At 40.4% G+C, this 19,244-nt stretch overlaps 1 protein-coding gene across 1 annotated transcript in view; it reads right to left on the minus strand.

Annotated features, from left to right (window-relative positions):
* The window catches only part of PTPRD (protein tyrosine phosphatase receptor type D), a 1,482,181-nt gene extending 1,463,336 nt beyond the window's left edge, over positions 1-18,845 (minus strand). The window contains exon 1 of the mRNA XM_029605256.1: positions 18,803-18,845. The gene's annotated coding sequence lies outside the window, so the exon portion shown is untranslated. The remainder of the gene's footprint in view (positions 1-18,802) is intronic.
* Positions 18,846-19,244: the final 399 nt, after the last annotated feature.

The raw sequence follows: 19,244 nt of genomic DNA on the forward strand, positions 1-19,244 counted from the left end.
TGAAGCCAGTTTGATTTGGGGGAGGGAAGATGAATTTTGGAGGAGTGTGATATTGACAGGGAGCTGGAAGAGTGTGTTATTGGCCGAGGGTAGAGAAATGAGTTATCATCAATGAAAGATGGGAGAGATGGAAGAATAGATTATCACTGGTGGTTGTGGTGGTGGGGGCCGAAGGAAAAGTGGATTTATAGCCATTAGGGTGGGAAAGAAGGAAGGGGCTGAGATTGCTTGGCGATTCCTACCCACCATGCTAGGGTTTTTCCTCCCTGACGTCACTATCTTCCGACTTCCTGTGCGCCTCATGCAGCCCCAGCAGCCTAAAAAATGATCTTGCAACTGGGCACCATCCCATCAGAATTTCTCTTTGTGGCTTGGCAGTCCAATCTGCCTCTGCCAGAGGGATACAATCAAAACCGAAGCAATATGAAACAATTACATTAGGATTTAAATTGTTGAAACAAAATGCCATGTTTGTTCGACATAAAGAGAGTACAGAATATTTTTTGGTATATTTAGGTTTTACATACATGTTCACTTTAAGAAGAGTTATTTCCTTATCTGATGTGTAACTTTGCTACTTGTAAGCTACAGAAACAACCTTATCATGAATAATGAATGAAAATTAAACATTTATTGAAAGGCAGCCATTGTGTATTCCCCATATCTTATATTTTATTTATACATGTGTGTGTGTGTTCCAGTTTTTTTTATTTACTTGTCAGTCTATTAGCAAAAGTGAGGAAAGCATATTGCCTGGTCTCCACATTTGCTCACTCATTTGTTTTCAGTCGGGCATATGAATGTCAGAATTCAGCCTACAGTGTATTTCTGATGGTTTGAGTATGCCTCCAAAAATCCCCCGTGCCTGGGATCAGCCATTTGCCTCTGATGTAGGTGGTTTCAGCTTGGACCATACGGTAACATATGTCTAGCACTGACCAGTCTATTTCAGTTCAACAAATTCTGCAGGCAACATGTCTGAAAAAGGCCAATGAGCAAGCTGTTTTCACAAGTGAGCAAAACAGATCCCTAAGCAACAGTCTGGACTGTGAAGTAATCTTGGCCATTTGAATATTCACATTTTGATATGTGCTCAGTTTATAACAGGCATATTTACTGTCTGAGATAATGGCTATCAGCAACAAAGAAATGCACATAATAGCCTGGGCCAGTGTCTAACTGGGATACTTATTTCAGCATCTTTTTGGCTCAAATAGGTCCCTTAAAGTTGTGTTCACTACTTGCACTCCATCTCTTTCTGCTCACATTTATACTTGCAAATGGTATATTTAAAGGGCCAGACTGGAAAATCTATAGAGTAAGACAACAAAAGAACAACAAATATAACCCTGCTTCCTTCTACACAAATAGGTTATTGAATTGTTCACTGTACACCCCTGTTATATGTAAACCGGCATGATGTGTTTGCAACATGAATGCCGGTATATAAAAATTTTAAATAAATAAATAAATAAATAAATAAATAGATAATCTCTTACTAGGTAAGAAGAAAAAGTATACTTTGTCATGTTAACTAACTCTTCAAGAAGAAACTTCTCCCCAAAATGCCCAAAACACGCTTACAGTACCACAGTTGTCATACTTCTCTTATGGAGTCAGGGGATGAATCAAGTTGACTTTTAAAAAGATCCAAGAATAACTTTCTTCTCTTAAAGGCGAATTTTCAAAAGCTGCATGCACAAAAGAAAAATAGCCCTTATGCATGTAAAATTTCCATTTTATAAGCAATTTACGCTTGTAAATGTGGCACCTTATTTGCATATATTTACTCCTGCTCAGTATCAGGAGTAAGTGATCATAAACATCTTAAAAGCGAAAAAGAAAAATGACTGGGTGGGAGGTTTAGGTGAAATGGGGAGAATTCAGGCTGAAGAGCCAGGAGGCTCACCAAGTCCATCTCCATAACCTGCAGATGGACTGGGTGAGATGATAAACTAATTAGTTAAACTGCTTATTTCATTGCAGCGCGAATATTAGAAAATCCCCCAACCTACGCATGCAAAAGACGACTTAAGAGGGGTAAATGCACCTAAATCACGCAAGTAAAAGCTACTCACATATCCCTTTAAAACTGAAAGTAAAGATACGCCGTTACAACCAACATCAATAAGGGCGCATATACTGCCTTGAACTGTGACACCGTGATGATATCCGCTAAATGCCGTGGAAATAGAGCATACACTAGAGCTGCAGGATACTGAAGAACAAGAGTGACTGGTGGAGGTGATGAATTTGAAAGCAAGATACGCAGCTAATGACCTATTGCATTTTTCCCTGGGCAGTTAGGGAGGGCAAACTGGCTTATCTCGGTGCTTCTTCTGGACGTGGTTAACATTGTTATACCCCTTGGCATTTAGGTTCTTCCCAACATCTCTGCAGGAAGTGTGGGCTGAGGTGGCTCAGATTAAAGCCTCTCTAACTGGGATAGTGAAACTGCAATGCAGTCTCTCAGAAAAAAAACAGTTAAGATACAAGATCAAGGTATGAATATTTGCCTTAATTCTGTGGCACTTCAACATTGTGAGGAGAGTATTTCATCTGTTTAGATCTTGCAAGAGACTTTGGTTAGAGATAACTTTCGTTTGCGTCATCAGCTTGAGATGGTGGAGAATAATGCAAGGAAGTTCATTTTATAAATCTTCCTAAACTTGTGACAGTTACTCCAAGAGAGTTGCTGCACAGATATTTGACTGAAATTTTGAATTTTTCATCTGAAGCACTGCCTCTGAACTCTGCAGGTCCAATATCTCCCTGTCTTTCAACCAGTTGTAGGGACTGAAGATGAAGGAGATTACCCCTTTGGTTGTCCATGAGCTGATGATCTGAGCATTACAGAGACATTGGAACAATAGCAAGAAGAAGTAATCTCTAGAAAGACTTCATTGGTTTATTTTGCTTTAGAGCCTGATAGAAATTGGACCCTAAGAGGTCGATTTTAATGCGAGTGCGCATGTGCCCATACATGTGTCTATCGGCACACAAGCAAGGATACACTAGAATTTTTAATTGTGCATGCACTTACAAGCATATGTTTTAAAATACACCAACTGTGCCTAAGTATGATTACAGCTAGTGCATGTAGGTCTTCAATAGGACCATGTCGACTTTTACGTGCATGTGTCAGCAAATTTTAAAACATTCTCATGTGAGGCACATTCCCAGTTTTCTAATTAGTTCACCAGTTTGTCCAGTCAATAGTGAGATCTTTCAGACCCTCTGGTTCTTCATCTTGCACGCTGCCCAGTTGACCCAGACCCCTCACCCTGTTCTATAAGCCCTAAAACTTGAGATCTACAGTCTTGCTGTTGATGAGGAGCAGCAGTAAAATTACCCAGAAAGCCCATGGCCCACTCCGTACATTTGTCCGAGTACATACGCAAATATTTTGTGGCTTTTTAAAATCCACGGTGCTCGTGTGCCGCTCACGTTTGTATGTGTGTGTGCATTTTTGGAAAGCAATGCTTTTAAAATCAACCTGTAAGAACTTTCTTTTGTAATTAGGATACTTTTTTTTTTAAGCAGATGGTCACAATGAAGAAGAAGAAGACGGAAGGAAGAAGTTTATTGCAGTGCATTCAAAATGGTCCAATTAGCTGCAGATTTTTTTTTTTAAGCTTTCAGTAATGTGTATAATTTTATATCAAGCAATGCCTTTTCATTTCTACAATCAAACTCATTTGGAGACGTTTTTGGAAGAATGAGCAGATCGCTCAGTTAGTGAAGCAGGTGCTTAATAGCCTCACTGGATGATTTTAATCCTCTATGCATCAAAGCTGGGAGATACGCACATGAATCGTCCCAGCTCGCGCCATATGGATTTTAAAAACTGCACGAGTACACGCGTATCTCCTGGTAAGTGGATAAAAATATTTTTGCCAAAAGGGGCGGGGCTTGGCTTGGTGGGGCATGGGTGGGATTGCACCATGAAGTTTGCACACAAATATTTATGCACACAAGCGCACACCGGGGGTCCCTCTACCACATATCTTTACTTCTGCTGTGGACGACATGCAAGCCATGTAACAAAAAAAGCTAGGCTATAGTAGTCAGTGGGGTTTTAAGGTTTGGGGTTAATAGGGTAAAAGGGAGGCAAGTTAGCTTGGGGGTTTAGAGAGTTATCTCCTTTACTGGGGTGAACTGCAAACAAACTGGAGAAACAGGTAATTTGTTCAGCGCGCGTATCTACTAAAATTCCCTGCACTTACATGCTCGAGTCGCCATTTGCACACAGATACACGCATCAATATAAAATCGTGCACAGATGGATGTGCGTATAGCTGATTTTATAACGCCATATACATGCATATATACACTTATATTATAAAATTGCATGCTAGCAAATGTGTGCACATGTACGCCCACACGCAGGTCTTAAATTCTAAGGGAACAGAAGTAGATGTGTTTGATGACTCCATCATTGTTTCCTTTCCTAGGTGAGGCGTGTCTAGGATCTTCTAAACTATGGGCCGGATTTTAAAAGCTATTTTATAAAGGCACGGTGATGCGCGCAAAATGGGGCGGGGAGGGGGTGGGGCCAGAGGTCTCCGACACAGCGGCCATTTGCCGCTGTGTCGGAGGATCACGTGCCGGCAGGCTGCCGGCGCGCACAACCTGCACCTGCCTCCAACAGGCGCAAAAGGTTTGCTAAGAAGTTTTGGGGGGTGAGAGTAGGGCTTGGGGGGGGGGGGGAGATTAGAGGAAGGGGTAGGAAGGTTAGGGGGAACGGGGAAAGCCCGTGGGGTGCACTAGTGTGTACCCCTTTGAGCGCACTGACCCCTGATTTTATAACTTGCGCGCGCAAGTTATAAAATCGGTCGTATATGTGTGCGCGCCAGATAGCGCGCGCACATGTATGCCTGCGCGCTGGTCTTAAAATCTACCCCTATGGGCCGGGCCTATTTTATAAAGGCCTGGCAACTCGCATAAAGCCCCGGGACTCGTCTTAAGTCCCGGGGCTTGCAGAAAGGAGCAATCCGGGGGGTGGGGCAGTCCGGGGATGGGGTCGAAGCCTCCGACACAGCAGACATTTGCCGCTGTGTTGGAGGATCGCGTGCCGGCAGGCTGCCAGCGCGCGCAAAAGGTTTGATAAGAATTTTTGGGGGGGGTTAGAGTAGGGCTGGGGGGGGAAAGAATAGGGGAAGGGGTGGGAAGGTTAGGTTAGGGGGGAGGGAATAGGAAAAGCCCGTGGGCGTTGGTGTGCACTCCCTTGCGCACGCCGACCCCCGATTTTATAGCCTGCGTGCACAAGTTATAAAATCATGCGTACATGTGTGTGCACCGGTACTACAGCAATTAGTAAGACGCATTCTGGGGGTGGACTTGGGAAGGCGAAAGAATTAATGCACATACTTTTACTTTATTTTTAGAACGTATGTACATAAATCTACATGCAAGAAGTTACACCTGCTTGGGAGCTGGTGTGCGCCTCCCTGAACATATTTCAGTATGCATTCTAGGGACACCTGCAAATTTTCACAATGGACTTTATGTACATATGACTGCTTTGAAAATGTAGGCTAAGGTCTGCGGATATCTTCAGACATTAGCCTTTTGTGGGCTGCTTGGAAAGTACTCTCTCTGTGTCTCTGTACAGCGCTATGCACATCTGGTTGCCAGTAGCTATACAGCACCTAATAACATGTGTTGCGTGCTTGATTAGTCAGAGGGTTTCTCATAAGCACAGAATGATACTGAGCCCTCAATGAATGAGGCTTTAAGTAGGCATCATTTTTCTTCAGGCCAGGAGAGAAGTCAAACGAACATGAGAAAAGTGTAGAGAGGAATATAGATATGTGCCTAGCTGGTGAAACGGATATAGCTTAGACCACAAAATAACCAAGTAAGTAGGGTATCAATACTCTGAAATTATTACTAATTTTCTTCATGACACTAAAGTGATGCAGAGCTACATATAAATGTTCGCATACACTGCAGACATTTTCTTAACATACGTTGCCCTGTCAGTAATGCTACCTTACCCTTTTTTTCCATCGTTATTCAAGTGAAGGTACTACAGTATAACAGTCAGCTTTATCATGAGATTTTTATGGGTGATAATGGTTAGCTATCTCAAGCTGAAGGCAAAAGTGTCCAATGACAAAGTGAGGGCAATTATCTGATAGCAATAGCTCCCATGGCAGAATCTGCTATCAGAAAATGGAACTAAGAAAAACATAAAATATTATTTTGAATTTTTTTTTCTATTTTGTATTTTAATTCACTACATATGTGGCATGATTCAGCAGACTCTTTCTGTTAGCTAACAATCACTGAATTGAATCAATGATTGACTGATGCTATGGTCCCTTTTCTTAAAAAAAAAAAAAAAAGGAAGAGAGTAGCATAATTCACATACGGTTGCAGAATGTGCTTCTATTTATTTTATGTACCTTTTCATGGATACTGCAGGTTGAAACGCTATATATTTGTACATATTTGTAATCCTTTTAGTATATATTTTGATATAAGTGGAATATAAACATTTAAAAAAAAAAATAAATGATATGGTTTAGACTTTCAATGTTTTTGCCTCCTAACTATGAGCCTAATTTTAAAAACTATTTACTTGTCTAAAAACGGGTTTTATTCGAGTAAATGCACTGTACTGAAGTAAGTGGAATTTTGAAAATTGTTACAATATATGACACTGAATTGTCCATAGGATTTACTTGCATAAGTACACTTTACTTGAGTAAAAGGCTTTTGAAAATTGCTACGATAGTATGTTACATTTACACGTGTAACTCCTTTGAAAATTACCTCCTATAGACTTAGATGCCTAGCTTGGATTTTATTGCGTCCGTCATTGCTCGACGCCCTCACTCCGCCCTCCTTACCACTGTGGCGACTCCCTCTGGGCCTGATGGACGGTTTGCTGCTGTGGCGTCTTCTTGCCGTCTTTCTCTGGTGTCCCTGGAGCGACATGACGCTGTGGATCCGCCATGTTCCTGATGACGTAGAGTGCGCGTGCTCCGAATGATGTACCACCAAGGGCGCAAACCTTGGGGGCATCCCCCTGAACTGACGTCATCCGCTTCCAATATATTGCTAATGGATCGAGTTAGCAAAGGGTTTTGCTACCTAAGCTACTCTGCCTCCTCGGACTTACCAGGGGTACCCGCTCTTCGGGGGCCTCGCTCTCTTTTCTCTATTTCAGATTGCCAATAGGAATCGGTACTCGCTCCTCGAGGGCCCATGTTCCTGAACACTCTGAAGATTCTCTACTGCCTGGAAGACAATTGTGAGTTACCATCGCTCTCTCAGAGCTTTCCCTGGAACCAGGTACTCGCTCCTCGAGGGCCTAACCCTTTCCAGCTACTGATCTTTCTAAAGACCTTATGTGAGATCTGACATCCAGTTCTGGCTATGAATACAGCATACCCTGTCTACTCACTCTCTATAGTTTCTCTACAGCTCAGCAACCCTGGGATTGCAGTTCCAGTACCTGAGGGACTTCAGCCCTGCCGGGCATAGCAGCTCACTACTGCTACCTCTGGAGGTTCTACTAACCTGTCTAATAAAAGAATTATCTGTGTCTGTCTCCATACTCAAGCCTAGCCAGTGGTCCCTCTCAGGATATCCTCCGGGGGCGCAGCCATCTGCCATCGGCCCAAGGATTCACCTATCTACATTCCTCTACAGCTGAGTGTCCTCTCCAAGCACTCCGCTGGTAATAGATGGCTACTCCTTTCCTACCAGGAGTCTTCAGCAACAGATTCATTAACAGTTTGTTAATACTCCCTCTACAGGATCTGAGCATATCACTTTACTACTTCTCCTTCCACAGGAGCAGATTCCTACAGATTGCCAACTCTGTACGGAGATTCATAACAGCTTGCTAACTCCACCTCCTTTAGGAGCTAATACATAACAGATTGCTACTCCCAGCTCTAACACAGAGCTTTCCTAACAAGATTGCTAATTCCTCCCCTTCATAGGAGTTTAACCATAACAGATTGCTAGCTCCTCCCTCCAGATTGCTAACTCCTCCCCTCTCAGGAGTCGAAGCATAAGAGATTGCTAACTCCCTAGCAGATCTCTAACAGATGTTTTGAAAATTTACTGCCACTAGGCAGCTATATTTTAGGGGTGTGCATGGAAAAATTGTTTATTTTCATTCAATGTATCTATTTATTTATTTGTAAATTCATTTTTTAGTTTCATTTTGTATTTATTTAGTTTTTCTTTATTAGAAACTAAATTAACACCAAAGAGAAAAGAAAAATAGAACAAAAGAAAATGAAGAACTGAAAATCCCCCAGCAACACCCACTTTTAAAAATTGAAAACCCCATGTCCTCCCAACTTCCTTGGATGTCTCTTAACCCCCCCCCCCCCCCCTCCATCTGCAGGGTTCCAGTTTAAATTGGGAAGTAGATATATCCGATCATTTCTGCTCTGATGGGTCTCTTTCTCACAATGTTGCCAGCTGGCCAGCATGGCTATAAACTATATGGCTGTACAATAAAATGGTGCTGGTTTCACAGCTGACCAAAGTCAAATGCCATTTTGAAAATGGGACCCAGTGGGCCAGAATGGACTGGGGATGATTTCAGCCCTATTTGAACTTCTGGAACCCCACAGATGGCATAAGAAACAGACAGGGAAAGGGCAGGGAGGTCACAGAGGGGTGGAACAGAGGGTTTTATTCTTTTTGTTTTCACAACAAACTGAAATCTACAAAAAAAAAATAATTTCTGAAGGGTTTTTATTGTTTTTATTTCTAAGGAAACAAAATTAAATTTGTTTACTGCGCTTTTCTATTTCATTAGTAAACACATGTACATGTGGCCGTTATCTGATTCCTATCCTTGCCCCTGTCATGTGTCAGGGTAAGGACTGGTCAGCACCATTTTGGAAAATGGTGCTGACCATGCCAGGGGCTAGGGGGAGCCACAGGCCCTTAACCTGATCACTAATGTTTTATTTAAGGTAGTGGGGTGTGGGAGAGGGACCCAGTATACCATCACTGTTGGGTGGGAGAAGTGAGATGGGAAGGCTGTATTATTTTAATGGAAAGGGGGGCCGGGGGCAAACTCTTGGGGTGATTCATCTTTATGAATGGAATTGGGCAAGGGATGGGGGTTGTTGTCATCACACACAATATTTATTCTACTTTTGACTTTTTTTTCTGGGGCCACTTCAACTGGTGGCCCAAGGGTGGGGATGGAAGTCATGTTACAACCCTGGTGAGTTTTAACTTAGGGCTATACCGGTTTGGGCTGCAGGGCCCTTTAAATCTACCATGACAGCATCAGGACCCGCATTAGGGTCTCGATGCTCCTGCGATAGATTTATGAATTTCAAAAAGTTGTAGATGAAATTACATGGCTGTCAAAATTCTAACTCAGCTGCGTTATTTTATTTACATAGGATTAGGTATGCTCGAGCTACTTTGCATGAATTTGCAAAATTTATACATGCAATTGCCATGCAAAGCATCTTATTTGTATCTTGCCAAAAATATACATGGTATTTCAAATATTGTGCAATATACAGCATTTATCGTGCAATATAGGCTGTTTAATGCACATCATAGACCTATAGTGGCTTGGTGAATCTCCATTGTACCTGAAGACTGGAGGGTGGCCAATGTAACCCAAATATTTAAAAAAGGCTCCAGGGGTGATCTGGGTAAGAACATAAGAACATAAGAAAATGCCATACTCTGTCAGACCAAGGGTCCATCAAGCCCAGCATCCTGTTTCCAACAGTGGCGAATCCAGGCCATAAGAACCTGGCAAGTACCCAAAAACTAAGTCTATTCCATGTTACCATTTCTAATGGCAGTGGCTATTCTCTAAGTGAACAGAGGGTAACTTAGAGGGTAACAGAGTGAACTTAGAGGGTAACTATAGACCAGTGATCCTGACTTCAGTGCCGGGAAAAATAGTGGAAACTATTCTCAAGATCAAAATTGTAGAGCATATAGAAAGTCATGGTTTAATGGAATACAGTCAACATAGATTTATCCAAGGGAAGTCTTGCCTTACAAATCTGCTTCATTTTTTTGAAGGGGTTAATAAACATGTGGATAAAGGTGAACCAGTAGATGTAGTGTATTTGAATTTTCAGAAGGCTGACAAACTCCCTCATGAGAGGCTTGTAAAAAAACTAAAAAGTAATGGGATAGGAGTCGATATCCTTTCATGGATTACAAACTGGTTAAAAGACAGGAAACAATTTTCTCAGTTGAAAAGGGTAAACAGTGGAGTGCCTCAGGGATCTGTACTTGGACCAGTGCTTTTCAATATATATATAAATGATCTGGAAAGGAATATGATGAGTGAGGTTATCAAATCTGCGGATGATACAAAATTATTCAGAGTAGCTAAATCACAAGTGGATTGTGATACATTACAGGAGGACCTTGCAAGACTGGAAGATTGGGCATTCAAATGGCAGATGAAATTTTATGTGGACAAGTGCAAGGTGTTGCATATAGGGAAAAATAGCCCTTGCTGAAGTTATATGATGTAAGGTTCCATATTAGGAGCTACCACCCAGGAAAAAGGTCTAGGCATCATAATGGATAATACTTTAAAATCATCGACTCAGTGTGCTGCAGCAGTCAAAAAAGCAAACAGAATGTTAGATGAGGAAGGGAATGGTTAAGAAAACGGAAAATGTCATAATGCCTCTGTATCGCTCCATGGTGAGACCGCACCTTGAATACTGTGTACAATTCTGGTTGCCGCAACTCAAAAAAGGTATAGTTGCGATGGAGACGATACAGAGAAGGGCAACCAAAATGATAAAGGGGATGGAATAGCTCCCCTATGAGGAAAGGCTGAAGAGGATAGGGCTGTTCAGCTTGGAGAAGAGACGGCTGAGGGGGGATATGATAGAGGTTTTTAAGATCATGAGCGGTCTTGAACGAGTAGATGTGAATCAGTTATTTACACTTTCGAATAATAGAAGGACTAGGGTGCATTCCATGAAGTTAGCAAGTAGCACATTTAAGACTAATTGGAGAAAATTATTTTTCACTCAACGCACAATAAAGCTCTGGAATTTGATGCCCGAGTATGTGGTTAGTGCAGTTAGTATAGCTGGGTTCAAAAAAGGTTTGGATAAGCTTGTAGGAGAAGTCCATTGAATCTTGTAAACCGTTGTGATGGCTAAACCGAATGACGGTATATAAAACTGTACAAATAAATAAACTGCTAATAATCAAGTTTACTTAGGGAAGAGCCACTGCTATTAATTGCATCAGTGGCATGGGATCTTCTTGGTGTTTGGGTACTTGCTAGGTTCTTGTGGCCTGGTTTGGCTTCTGTTGGAAACAGGATGCTGGGCTTGATGGACCCTTGATCTGACCCAGCATGGCAATTTCTTATGTTCTTATGTTCTATTAGACGGCTAATTACATGAGTGGTCTGGCTTCAGGAGAATTTTCAACTACAAACAGGCCATGTAGTTTAGTCTTGAAAATGTTTCTAAATTAAGCTGGCTATAAAATATTCAATTATTTGACCACTGAGTAGCTTAAAGAAAATCTACCCTTATGTGTATAACCTTATATTGTAACATCCTACAATATCCCCAGAAAAAAATATTTAAAAGCTGTGTGTGAACAGGAATTACCTGGCAATAATTTGCTTTGCAAAACGAAATATTTGGGGGCATACATATGTGATGTTTTGGGCATATATCTGCTCTGGATAGTGACTGACATTTATGTTTTTATACACATGGAGGACAATTTTCTTTTTTTTTTTTTTATTCATAGAATTTCGCAATAAAGGCAAGAAAAACAACAAATCCTGATGGGAAATTAAGTCTCATGGCTATTCAGAAATATGTTAGTTAAAAATTACAGGTAAAACAAGATTAACCAATCAGATATTCAAATCTACAGAAGGAGGGAAGGAATCAAAAAGTAATAAAAGAAAAAAAGAAAAAGTAAACCAATCAGGCTGGTGCACAATGCCCCTCAGTCCTCCACTTGTGAAGTGAAGACATTGGTCCCACTATCCGAGCTTCATTTCACAAACCTCTGAATTTGTAAAGGAGCACAGGAGGGGGGACATTGGAAGCACTAGGCAGATTAGATGGGCGCCTAAAAGGATGACGGCAAGGCAGATTATAAACAGGCAGTAATGGGGTAAAAGCCAAAGTGCTGCTCAGTTGCCTATTTCCGTCCTTGCCCACCCCAGCAACCATGAGGCTGCGCTGATGTCATACGTCCACACACAAGCTTGGTGGCCCTCAAATGTACAGACACAGCAGAGAAACACAAGCTATCTGCTGCGTGCTCACTCGGGGATGACAGGAACAGATCAATGTGAGAAAGAGGCAGAAATGCAAACCAAAGAGTCTGAGAATGCGAGAGGAGAACAGGCTTCTAAGCAGCTTCCTTCCTTCTACAGTCTGGGGCCTTTGATGGGAGACTACACTGCAACTGCTTTCTTGTTGTGACTGGCTATAGAGTCAGCAACTCATAAGAAAAACTGTTAGATGATCGAAGGCTTAAAGGGGCACTTAGGGAAGACAAAGCCTCAGTGGAAAGACTAAATGCATTCTTTGCTTTGGTGTTTATTAAAGATGTGCATTCATCTGGGATGAATTAGACAACTTCAACAAAATTGTGTAATTCATCTTGTTTTGGCAACCCTGAAAAATGAAGCAAATGTTCCTGAAATTTCGGGAAAATTTGTTTTTCGAAGTTAGTGCATTCTAACTCCCATTAGTGCGTGCTAACATGTTAGCATCCATGTTAGTGCGCACTAACCCGAAATTTGGGGCAACCGAAAAAAAAAGACCCGAACCACAGAAAAACGAAATTTCCCGAGTTGTGCCAATAACAAAGGCCAAACTGAAAGGCTCGGCCGAATCACATCTCTAGTGTTTATTGAGGAAGATGCTAGGGGGATACCTGTGCCAGAATTGGTATTTATTGGTGATAATTCAGAAGAACTGAAACAAATCATGGTGAACCTGAATGATGTAATAGGGCAGACTGACAAATTCAAGAGTAACAAATCACCTGGATTTAGTTCTGAAAGAACTAAAATAATGCAATTGCAGAGCTATTACTATTACTACTTTCATTACTGTTTTATCTATTACGCATTGTATTTATGTTCTTAAATATTGTATATTTCTTCTTACCAGGTTGTAAACATTGTGATGGTCCCACTGAACAAAGGTATACAAAATCAGCTAATAAATAAATAAATACATAAATAAATAATAATAATTTTGTAATTTATTATTAAAATTGTCTATTGTACTTGAAGATTGGAGGGTGGCCAATGTGTTGCTAATCTTTAAAAAGTGATCCAGGGGTGCTCTGGGAAACTATTAACTGGTGAGCCTGAATTCAGTACTGTAAAAAATTGTAGAAATTATTCCAGAAAACAAAATCATGGAATTTATAGAAAGACATGGTTTAATGGGTCACAGCTAGCATGCATTTACACAAGGGAAGTCTTGCGTCACCAATATGCTAATTTTTTAAATAGTTCATAAACATGTGGTGGATGTAGTGTATTTGGATTTTCAGAAAGCATTTGACAAAATCCATGATAAAATACTCCTCTGTAAAATAAAAAGTCATGGGATAGGAGGCAATGTCCTATTGTCGATAGCAAACTGATTGAAATACAGGAAACAGAGAGTAGGACTAAATGGTCAGTTTTCTCAGTGGAGAAAGGTAAACAGTGGATTGCCTCAGGGATCTGTACTGGGACAGGTGCTTTTTAACATATTTATAAAGGACCTGGAAGAGGGTATAATCAGTGAGGTGATCAAATTTACAGGCAAGACAAAATTATTCCAAGTTGCGAGAAATTACAAGAGAACTTTGCAAGAATGGGAAACTGAGCATCCAAATTGCAGATGAAATTTAATGTGGACAAGTGCAAAGTGATCCACATAGGGAAAAATAACCCACACAATGTTAGGTTCCATATAATGAGTTACACCCAAGAAAAGGATCTGGACAACATTGTGGACAATGTACGGCTCAGTGTACATCAGCAGTCAAAAAAGAAACAGAAATTTAGGAATTATTATGAAAAGAATGGAGAATGTCATAATACCAGTGTATCACTCCATGGTGAGACCACAACAAGAGTACTGTGTGCAGTTCTGGTCACTGCATCTCATAAAAGATATAGCTGAACTGATAAAGGTACAGAGAAGGGCAATCAAAATGATAAGGGGGATGGAACGACTCCCCTAAGAGGAAAAGCTAAAGAAGTTAGGACTGTTCAGCTTGGAAAAGAGATAGCTGAGGGGGGATATCATAGAGGTCTATAATATCATAAGTACAATAGAATGGGTACATGTGAATCACTTATTTACTCATTCAAAAAATACAAAAATTAGGGGGAGATTTTAAAAGGTTGTGCGTGCACATGGACACCCAATTTTATAATGTTCACATGTTATAAAATTGGGGGTCGGTGCGCGCAAGGGGGTGCACGATTGTGCAACTTCGCATGCCAATGCCTGCGGCCTTCCCCGTTCCCTCCCAAGCTGCTCTGATTTCAGAGTGTCCTCGGAGGGAACTTCCCAACCCCCTAACCTAACCTCTCTTCCCCTAGGAAGGGTACTCCTAGGGTACACCTGCCCTATCCTAAACCCCCCCCCCCCCCCCCCCCCGACCTTTATTTTACCTATTGCGCCTGCTTCTGGGCAGGCGCAAGTTACACACGCCGGCAGCCTGCCAGCACACGATCCTCTGGCACAGCGGCAATGGCCACTGTGCTGGAGGCCTCTGGCCCCTCCCCAGCCCCGGACCACCCCACCCCGCCTCCTCCCCGTCCCTTTTTTGAAGCCCCGGGTCATATACGTGTTGCTGGCCTTTCTAAAATAGGTGTTTTTCACTTAGCTCATAATTAAGCTTTGGAATTCATTTCCAGAGGATGTGGTACAAGCAGTTAGTATTGCTGGTTTTAAAACAGATTTGGACAAGAGGAAGACTTCAAAAGCTGACTTGAATTAGAAATAATATTCTGCAAATAGTCTAGCTTCAATGGATGGCTGCTGGGATATAATCTTAGCTATATGGACTGGAATAATTGAGCAGACATGATGGCCTAATTGATTATTTATTTATTTGCCTTAATCTGCTATGTTTTCAGTTGTATTTCAACTATTCATGTTGTGTGAATTATTTGTTTATAATTTTCCACAAAAAAAAGAGTACTTTCAGTGTGTCTCCCTGGTGATAAAAATGTGTAACGAGCAAAGCCCTTTGAGCTGACCATGTATAGTTGCTTTGATGCTTCTCTATTATATCACACATTTTTCCAATGAAAATGTATATTTCATATACTCTGTCAAACCCAGCTCCAGGAAATTGGAATAGATTTTGCTAAGTAAAAGTTATGATCAATGTAGAAGTATGGGATCTGGGGCAGTGGTTCCCAAACTTGTCCTCAGAGACCCCAAGCAGTCAGGTTTCCAGGATTTCCACAGTGAACATGCATGAGGTTGTTTTGCATGTACTACTTCCCTTGTATGCATGTTCATTATGGAAATTTTGAAAATTTGACATGGCAGGGGTCCCTGAAGTAAATGCTAGTCTCTGGGCTGTATTCACAGTCCTCCTGCATCACAGTTTCCTCCTACTCCTACTCCTGTATAGCCGACCTCCATATGTCTTTTTCTTCCAGTATCGTGACACTGTCACAATCTGTATCATTTCTACTTTCCCATCCGTTGATGTGTCCTGTCCACCCCATATCTGTGGCCTCTGCACAACTCTCCCTGTGTGCCCCCTCCCCCCCTTCCACTTGTAAATCACCTTCTTTTTTCTTTCTTTTTTTTTTTTCTTCTCCCAACCTCCTCTCAACTCCCACTCTCTTTGGGCCTTACTTCCTAAACCTTTAACCCATACACAGAGAATGGCGAAAGAACTGAGTAAATCAGTGCCTTAGTGCTGCAGCTATGACAGCCTCCCATGTTCCGTGTTCTGCTTTATTAATTAATATCAAAGCTGTTTTTGGCAGCAGAGAGTAGACTCTGCTACATAAAGCTCACACTCTATGCACTGAACATGCAGAAGCTGAAAGTTATAGGTCAGCTGGCTGGTAGTGACACATTGGCACAACAAATAAGATCTCTTATCATCTGAGGGAGACATTCAGTTTGGTGTTCCTCTGCTTAGCACATGAACATTTCAAAAGACTGATATTTTGTCTACATATATCCAGTAAGTTCCTTGCATATAGAATGTTCTCTTATTTTTCAATAAAACAGCTCTCATGACAGATATAATGCAAAAAATTAGTTGTGGAAGCTATGTGCAAAGTCACAACAAATAATGATGTCGCTCCTTAGGCTTTGTCATTTCCCAGTTATCAGCAGGGTGTAAGCCTTCATTTGTTGGTTTGTAAATTACATCCTATACAACATGTTTGGAAGCAGGTGCCATTGTTTAGATATATCCATCCGTCCTCTGCTAGAAAAAGTGAAGTCTCATAAAAGGATATGCTCTCCCTAAAATCAGTAACTTCTTGCATGAGTCAAGTTGGAAAAGAAAAATTCTCTTATGCACAACCCACCCTAACTGGGATTAGTTTTATTTTTAGCTTTGGCTTCTAACCTCAATTCTACTTTAATGTCACCATCACAGAGCTTCTTGATAAAATTATGATGAAAATGGACTAAATTTTCAAAGGTTTAGGTGCCTTCCACATGGGTGGGAATAGATTTATCCTTCCCAAGTAAATCTTATCCAGGTAAGTCAGTTTTTAGCCACCAGAAAATAGGCATGTGCTTTCATAATATGCATTCTCTTGGTCATGTAACGAAGGGATGATCAGGGTAGGTTTGAAGGTGCATTTGAAAACTGCATGCATACATTGGATTTCGTGAGACTTATACACATTTTAGGAATACAACTAACATCCCTAACTTGCATCATCATTTGGAAATGTGTAAGGCATGAACTTTTAGCGATGTCAACAACCTGATATTCAAACAGAATAGTGTACAGGTACCTTGTATTTGAAAAATGGCTTATTTTATGAGGACTTTAAAGTAACTTTGTAATTATATGCCCTATTGAAAATGTACCCAATTATTTATAATACTCGCTTTTTCTTTTAAATAAACTCTAAGAACTAGTGGATGGTCAGCAATTGTTTCGAAATGCTGTACAGATGGTTAAAAATAAAATCAATATTATGTTCATAAACTCTGCCCTTACTCTGGGAATTTTCCCCCAAATACGGTTTATCAAATTGAGATCTTGTTTTATGATAATACGCATCTTTGAAATTAAAGGAACAAATATCAAAGGTTCAATAAAATTGGCTACTTTGGTATTTATCGTGAATCTGTGATTTGATCTGATAAAACCCTTGCTTTCACGCCAAAACCCAGATTATGGGTAGGCTTTACCATTCTGGTCATGGATTGCTAGTTTTCATATTTGAAATGCAAATATTCATGCTATCTCTATACAGGTAAATGATTGCAGGCTAGTTACAGTGAATCTATCGCACAGAGAATTTCTTGTAAAAAATATTGTGTAATGTGATCAGTTTATGAAATCAACTGACACACAGTAGACAGCAGAATTGTCACTGAGTATTGGCATCATTGGTTACCAATAGATTTTTCTTTATTATATAGTTAGTATCTTGCAATCAGAATACTTGGTTGATCAATATGATCATTCCTGGATTTCTAGTAGGTCCTATCGACGCTGCAGACTTAGGGCCTCATTTACTAAGCATTTTTCCGTAGACACAGAATGGGAGAAAAGCCTTAGTAAATCAGGCCCTTAGAGATGGTATTTGTGTTAATCCAGTGCCATAACACATTGCTAATTTGCCTTAAGAGGCTACTTTGTACCTTATCCAAATTTCATTTAGAACCAATTTTCAACAGTGGAACAGGTTTGTGATGGTTCTCCAAACTCTTAATTTATTGTCATGAATATTCCAACAAAATCTAAAAGCTATAAATTGCTATACGCTAAGTACAGTTGGCTTTTCTTGGTCATTACAAGTACTGTATAATTGATATGCAATCTGCAAGTATCGTGCTTTACAATATAAACACACAATAATTCAAACAAAATTACAGATTAATTGCATGTTTTTGGCTTTCTGCTGTGAATGTACCAGTTTCATTCAAAGCACTGCCAGCCACTGTGGCTCCAGAATTACTGTTTTTTTTTTTCTTATAACCAGGGAAAAGATATATTTTCTGAAAATATACAGAAGATTGTACATGAGAAAAAAAAAGCTCTGATAAACTCACTTGAAACAACATGTCAACAATGATCAATCATGTTTTCCAACAGTTGAAATAAAACTGCATTTTTCTATTAAAAAGTGGATTTTTTTGGGGTACTACATCAGTTACCCCAAATAATAAAACATTTCAGACGTCTCACAAGCATACACAGCTTTTATATTTGTGATGCTTATTCAACTCAGCAGCTACATATTCAGATAATTTCTAATACATTTGACAGGCCACACCTGGGGATTAAAACACTTCCTTTCCTCATGAAATATATACACTATCAAAGCTATGATCTCAATTCTGCCTCTCAGAAATTCTTCTTAAAATACTTTTCTGTAAAAAAAACACCTTACAGTCTTAACCACTTCATTTTTTTCCCACCTACAGAAACCAGTCAAAGGATTTTAAAGCAGTGGCATTTGTGAAAGAAATGTTTCCAATATAGCGGACAACTTTCACCTTTCTATGAACAATTTGAAGTATTCACATTGTTCTCCTTCACCAATGCTGTCTTCTCAACATCTTTTCTCACAATAACCAGAGCAGAAATGATGCAAACATTGTCTTACCTCTGTCTCCTTAATGTCTGCTGGTGTCCACTGGACCTGAAACCTAGGAAAAGATGGGAATATTAGGAAATTCAAACATGGAAAACTTTCTACAAATCTTACTTCATTAAAAGTTTTCCCACAAAGTGAAAAAAAAAAAAAAGAGAAAAATCTTTTTAAATATCACAACCAGCAAACAAGCAAGGATAACTGGCAGGCGCTCAGATACAGTGGGAAGAAGTACAATTACTTCAGTGACCCCACGTAGATCAAGGTTTGACACAGGAGTGCTGGCTAAAGAGAGGAGGACTCAAGGCTGAAGATGAGAGATTGATAATTGCAGCACAGGAGAGTGATCTACAGACGAAATTCTTCACAGCCAGCATAGGGAAAAATGGTAAAAACGGACAAATGTAGATTCTGTAAAACAGAAATGGAACCGGTTTCACATCTCATCACTGGA

This window comes from Rhinatrema bivittatum, chromosome 1 (genome assembly GCF_901001135.1).
Source record: "Rhinatrema bivittatum chromosome 1, aRhiBiv1.1, whole genome shotgun sequence".
In the NCBI taxonomy this organism is placed as follows: Eukaryota; Metazoa; Chordata; class Amphibia; order Gymnophiona; family Rhinatrematidae; genus Rhinatrema; species Rhinatrema bivittatum.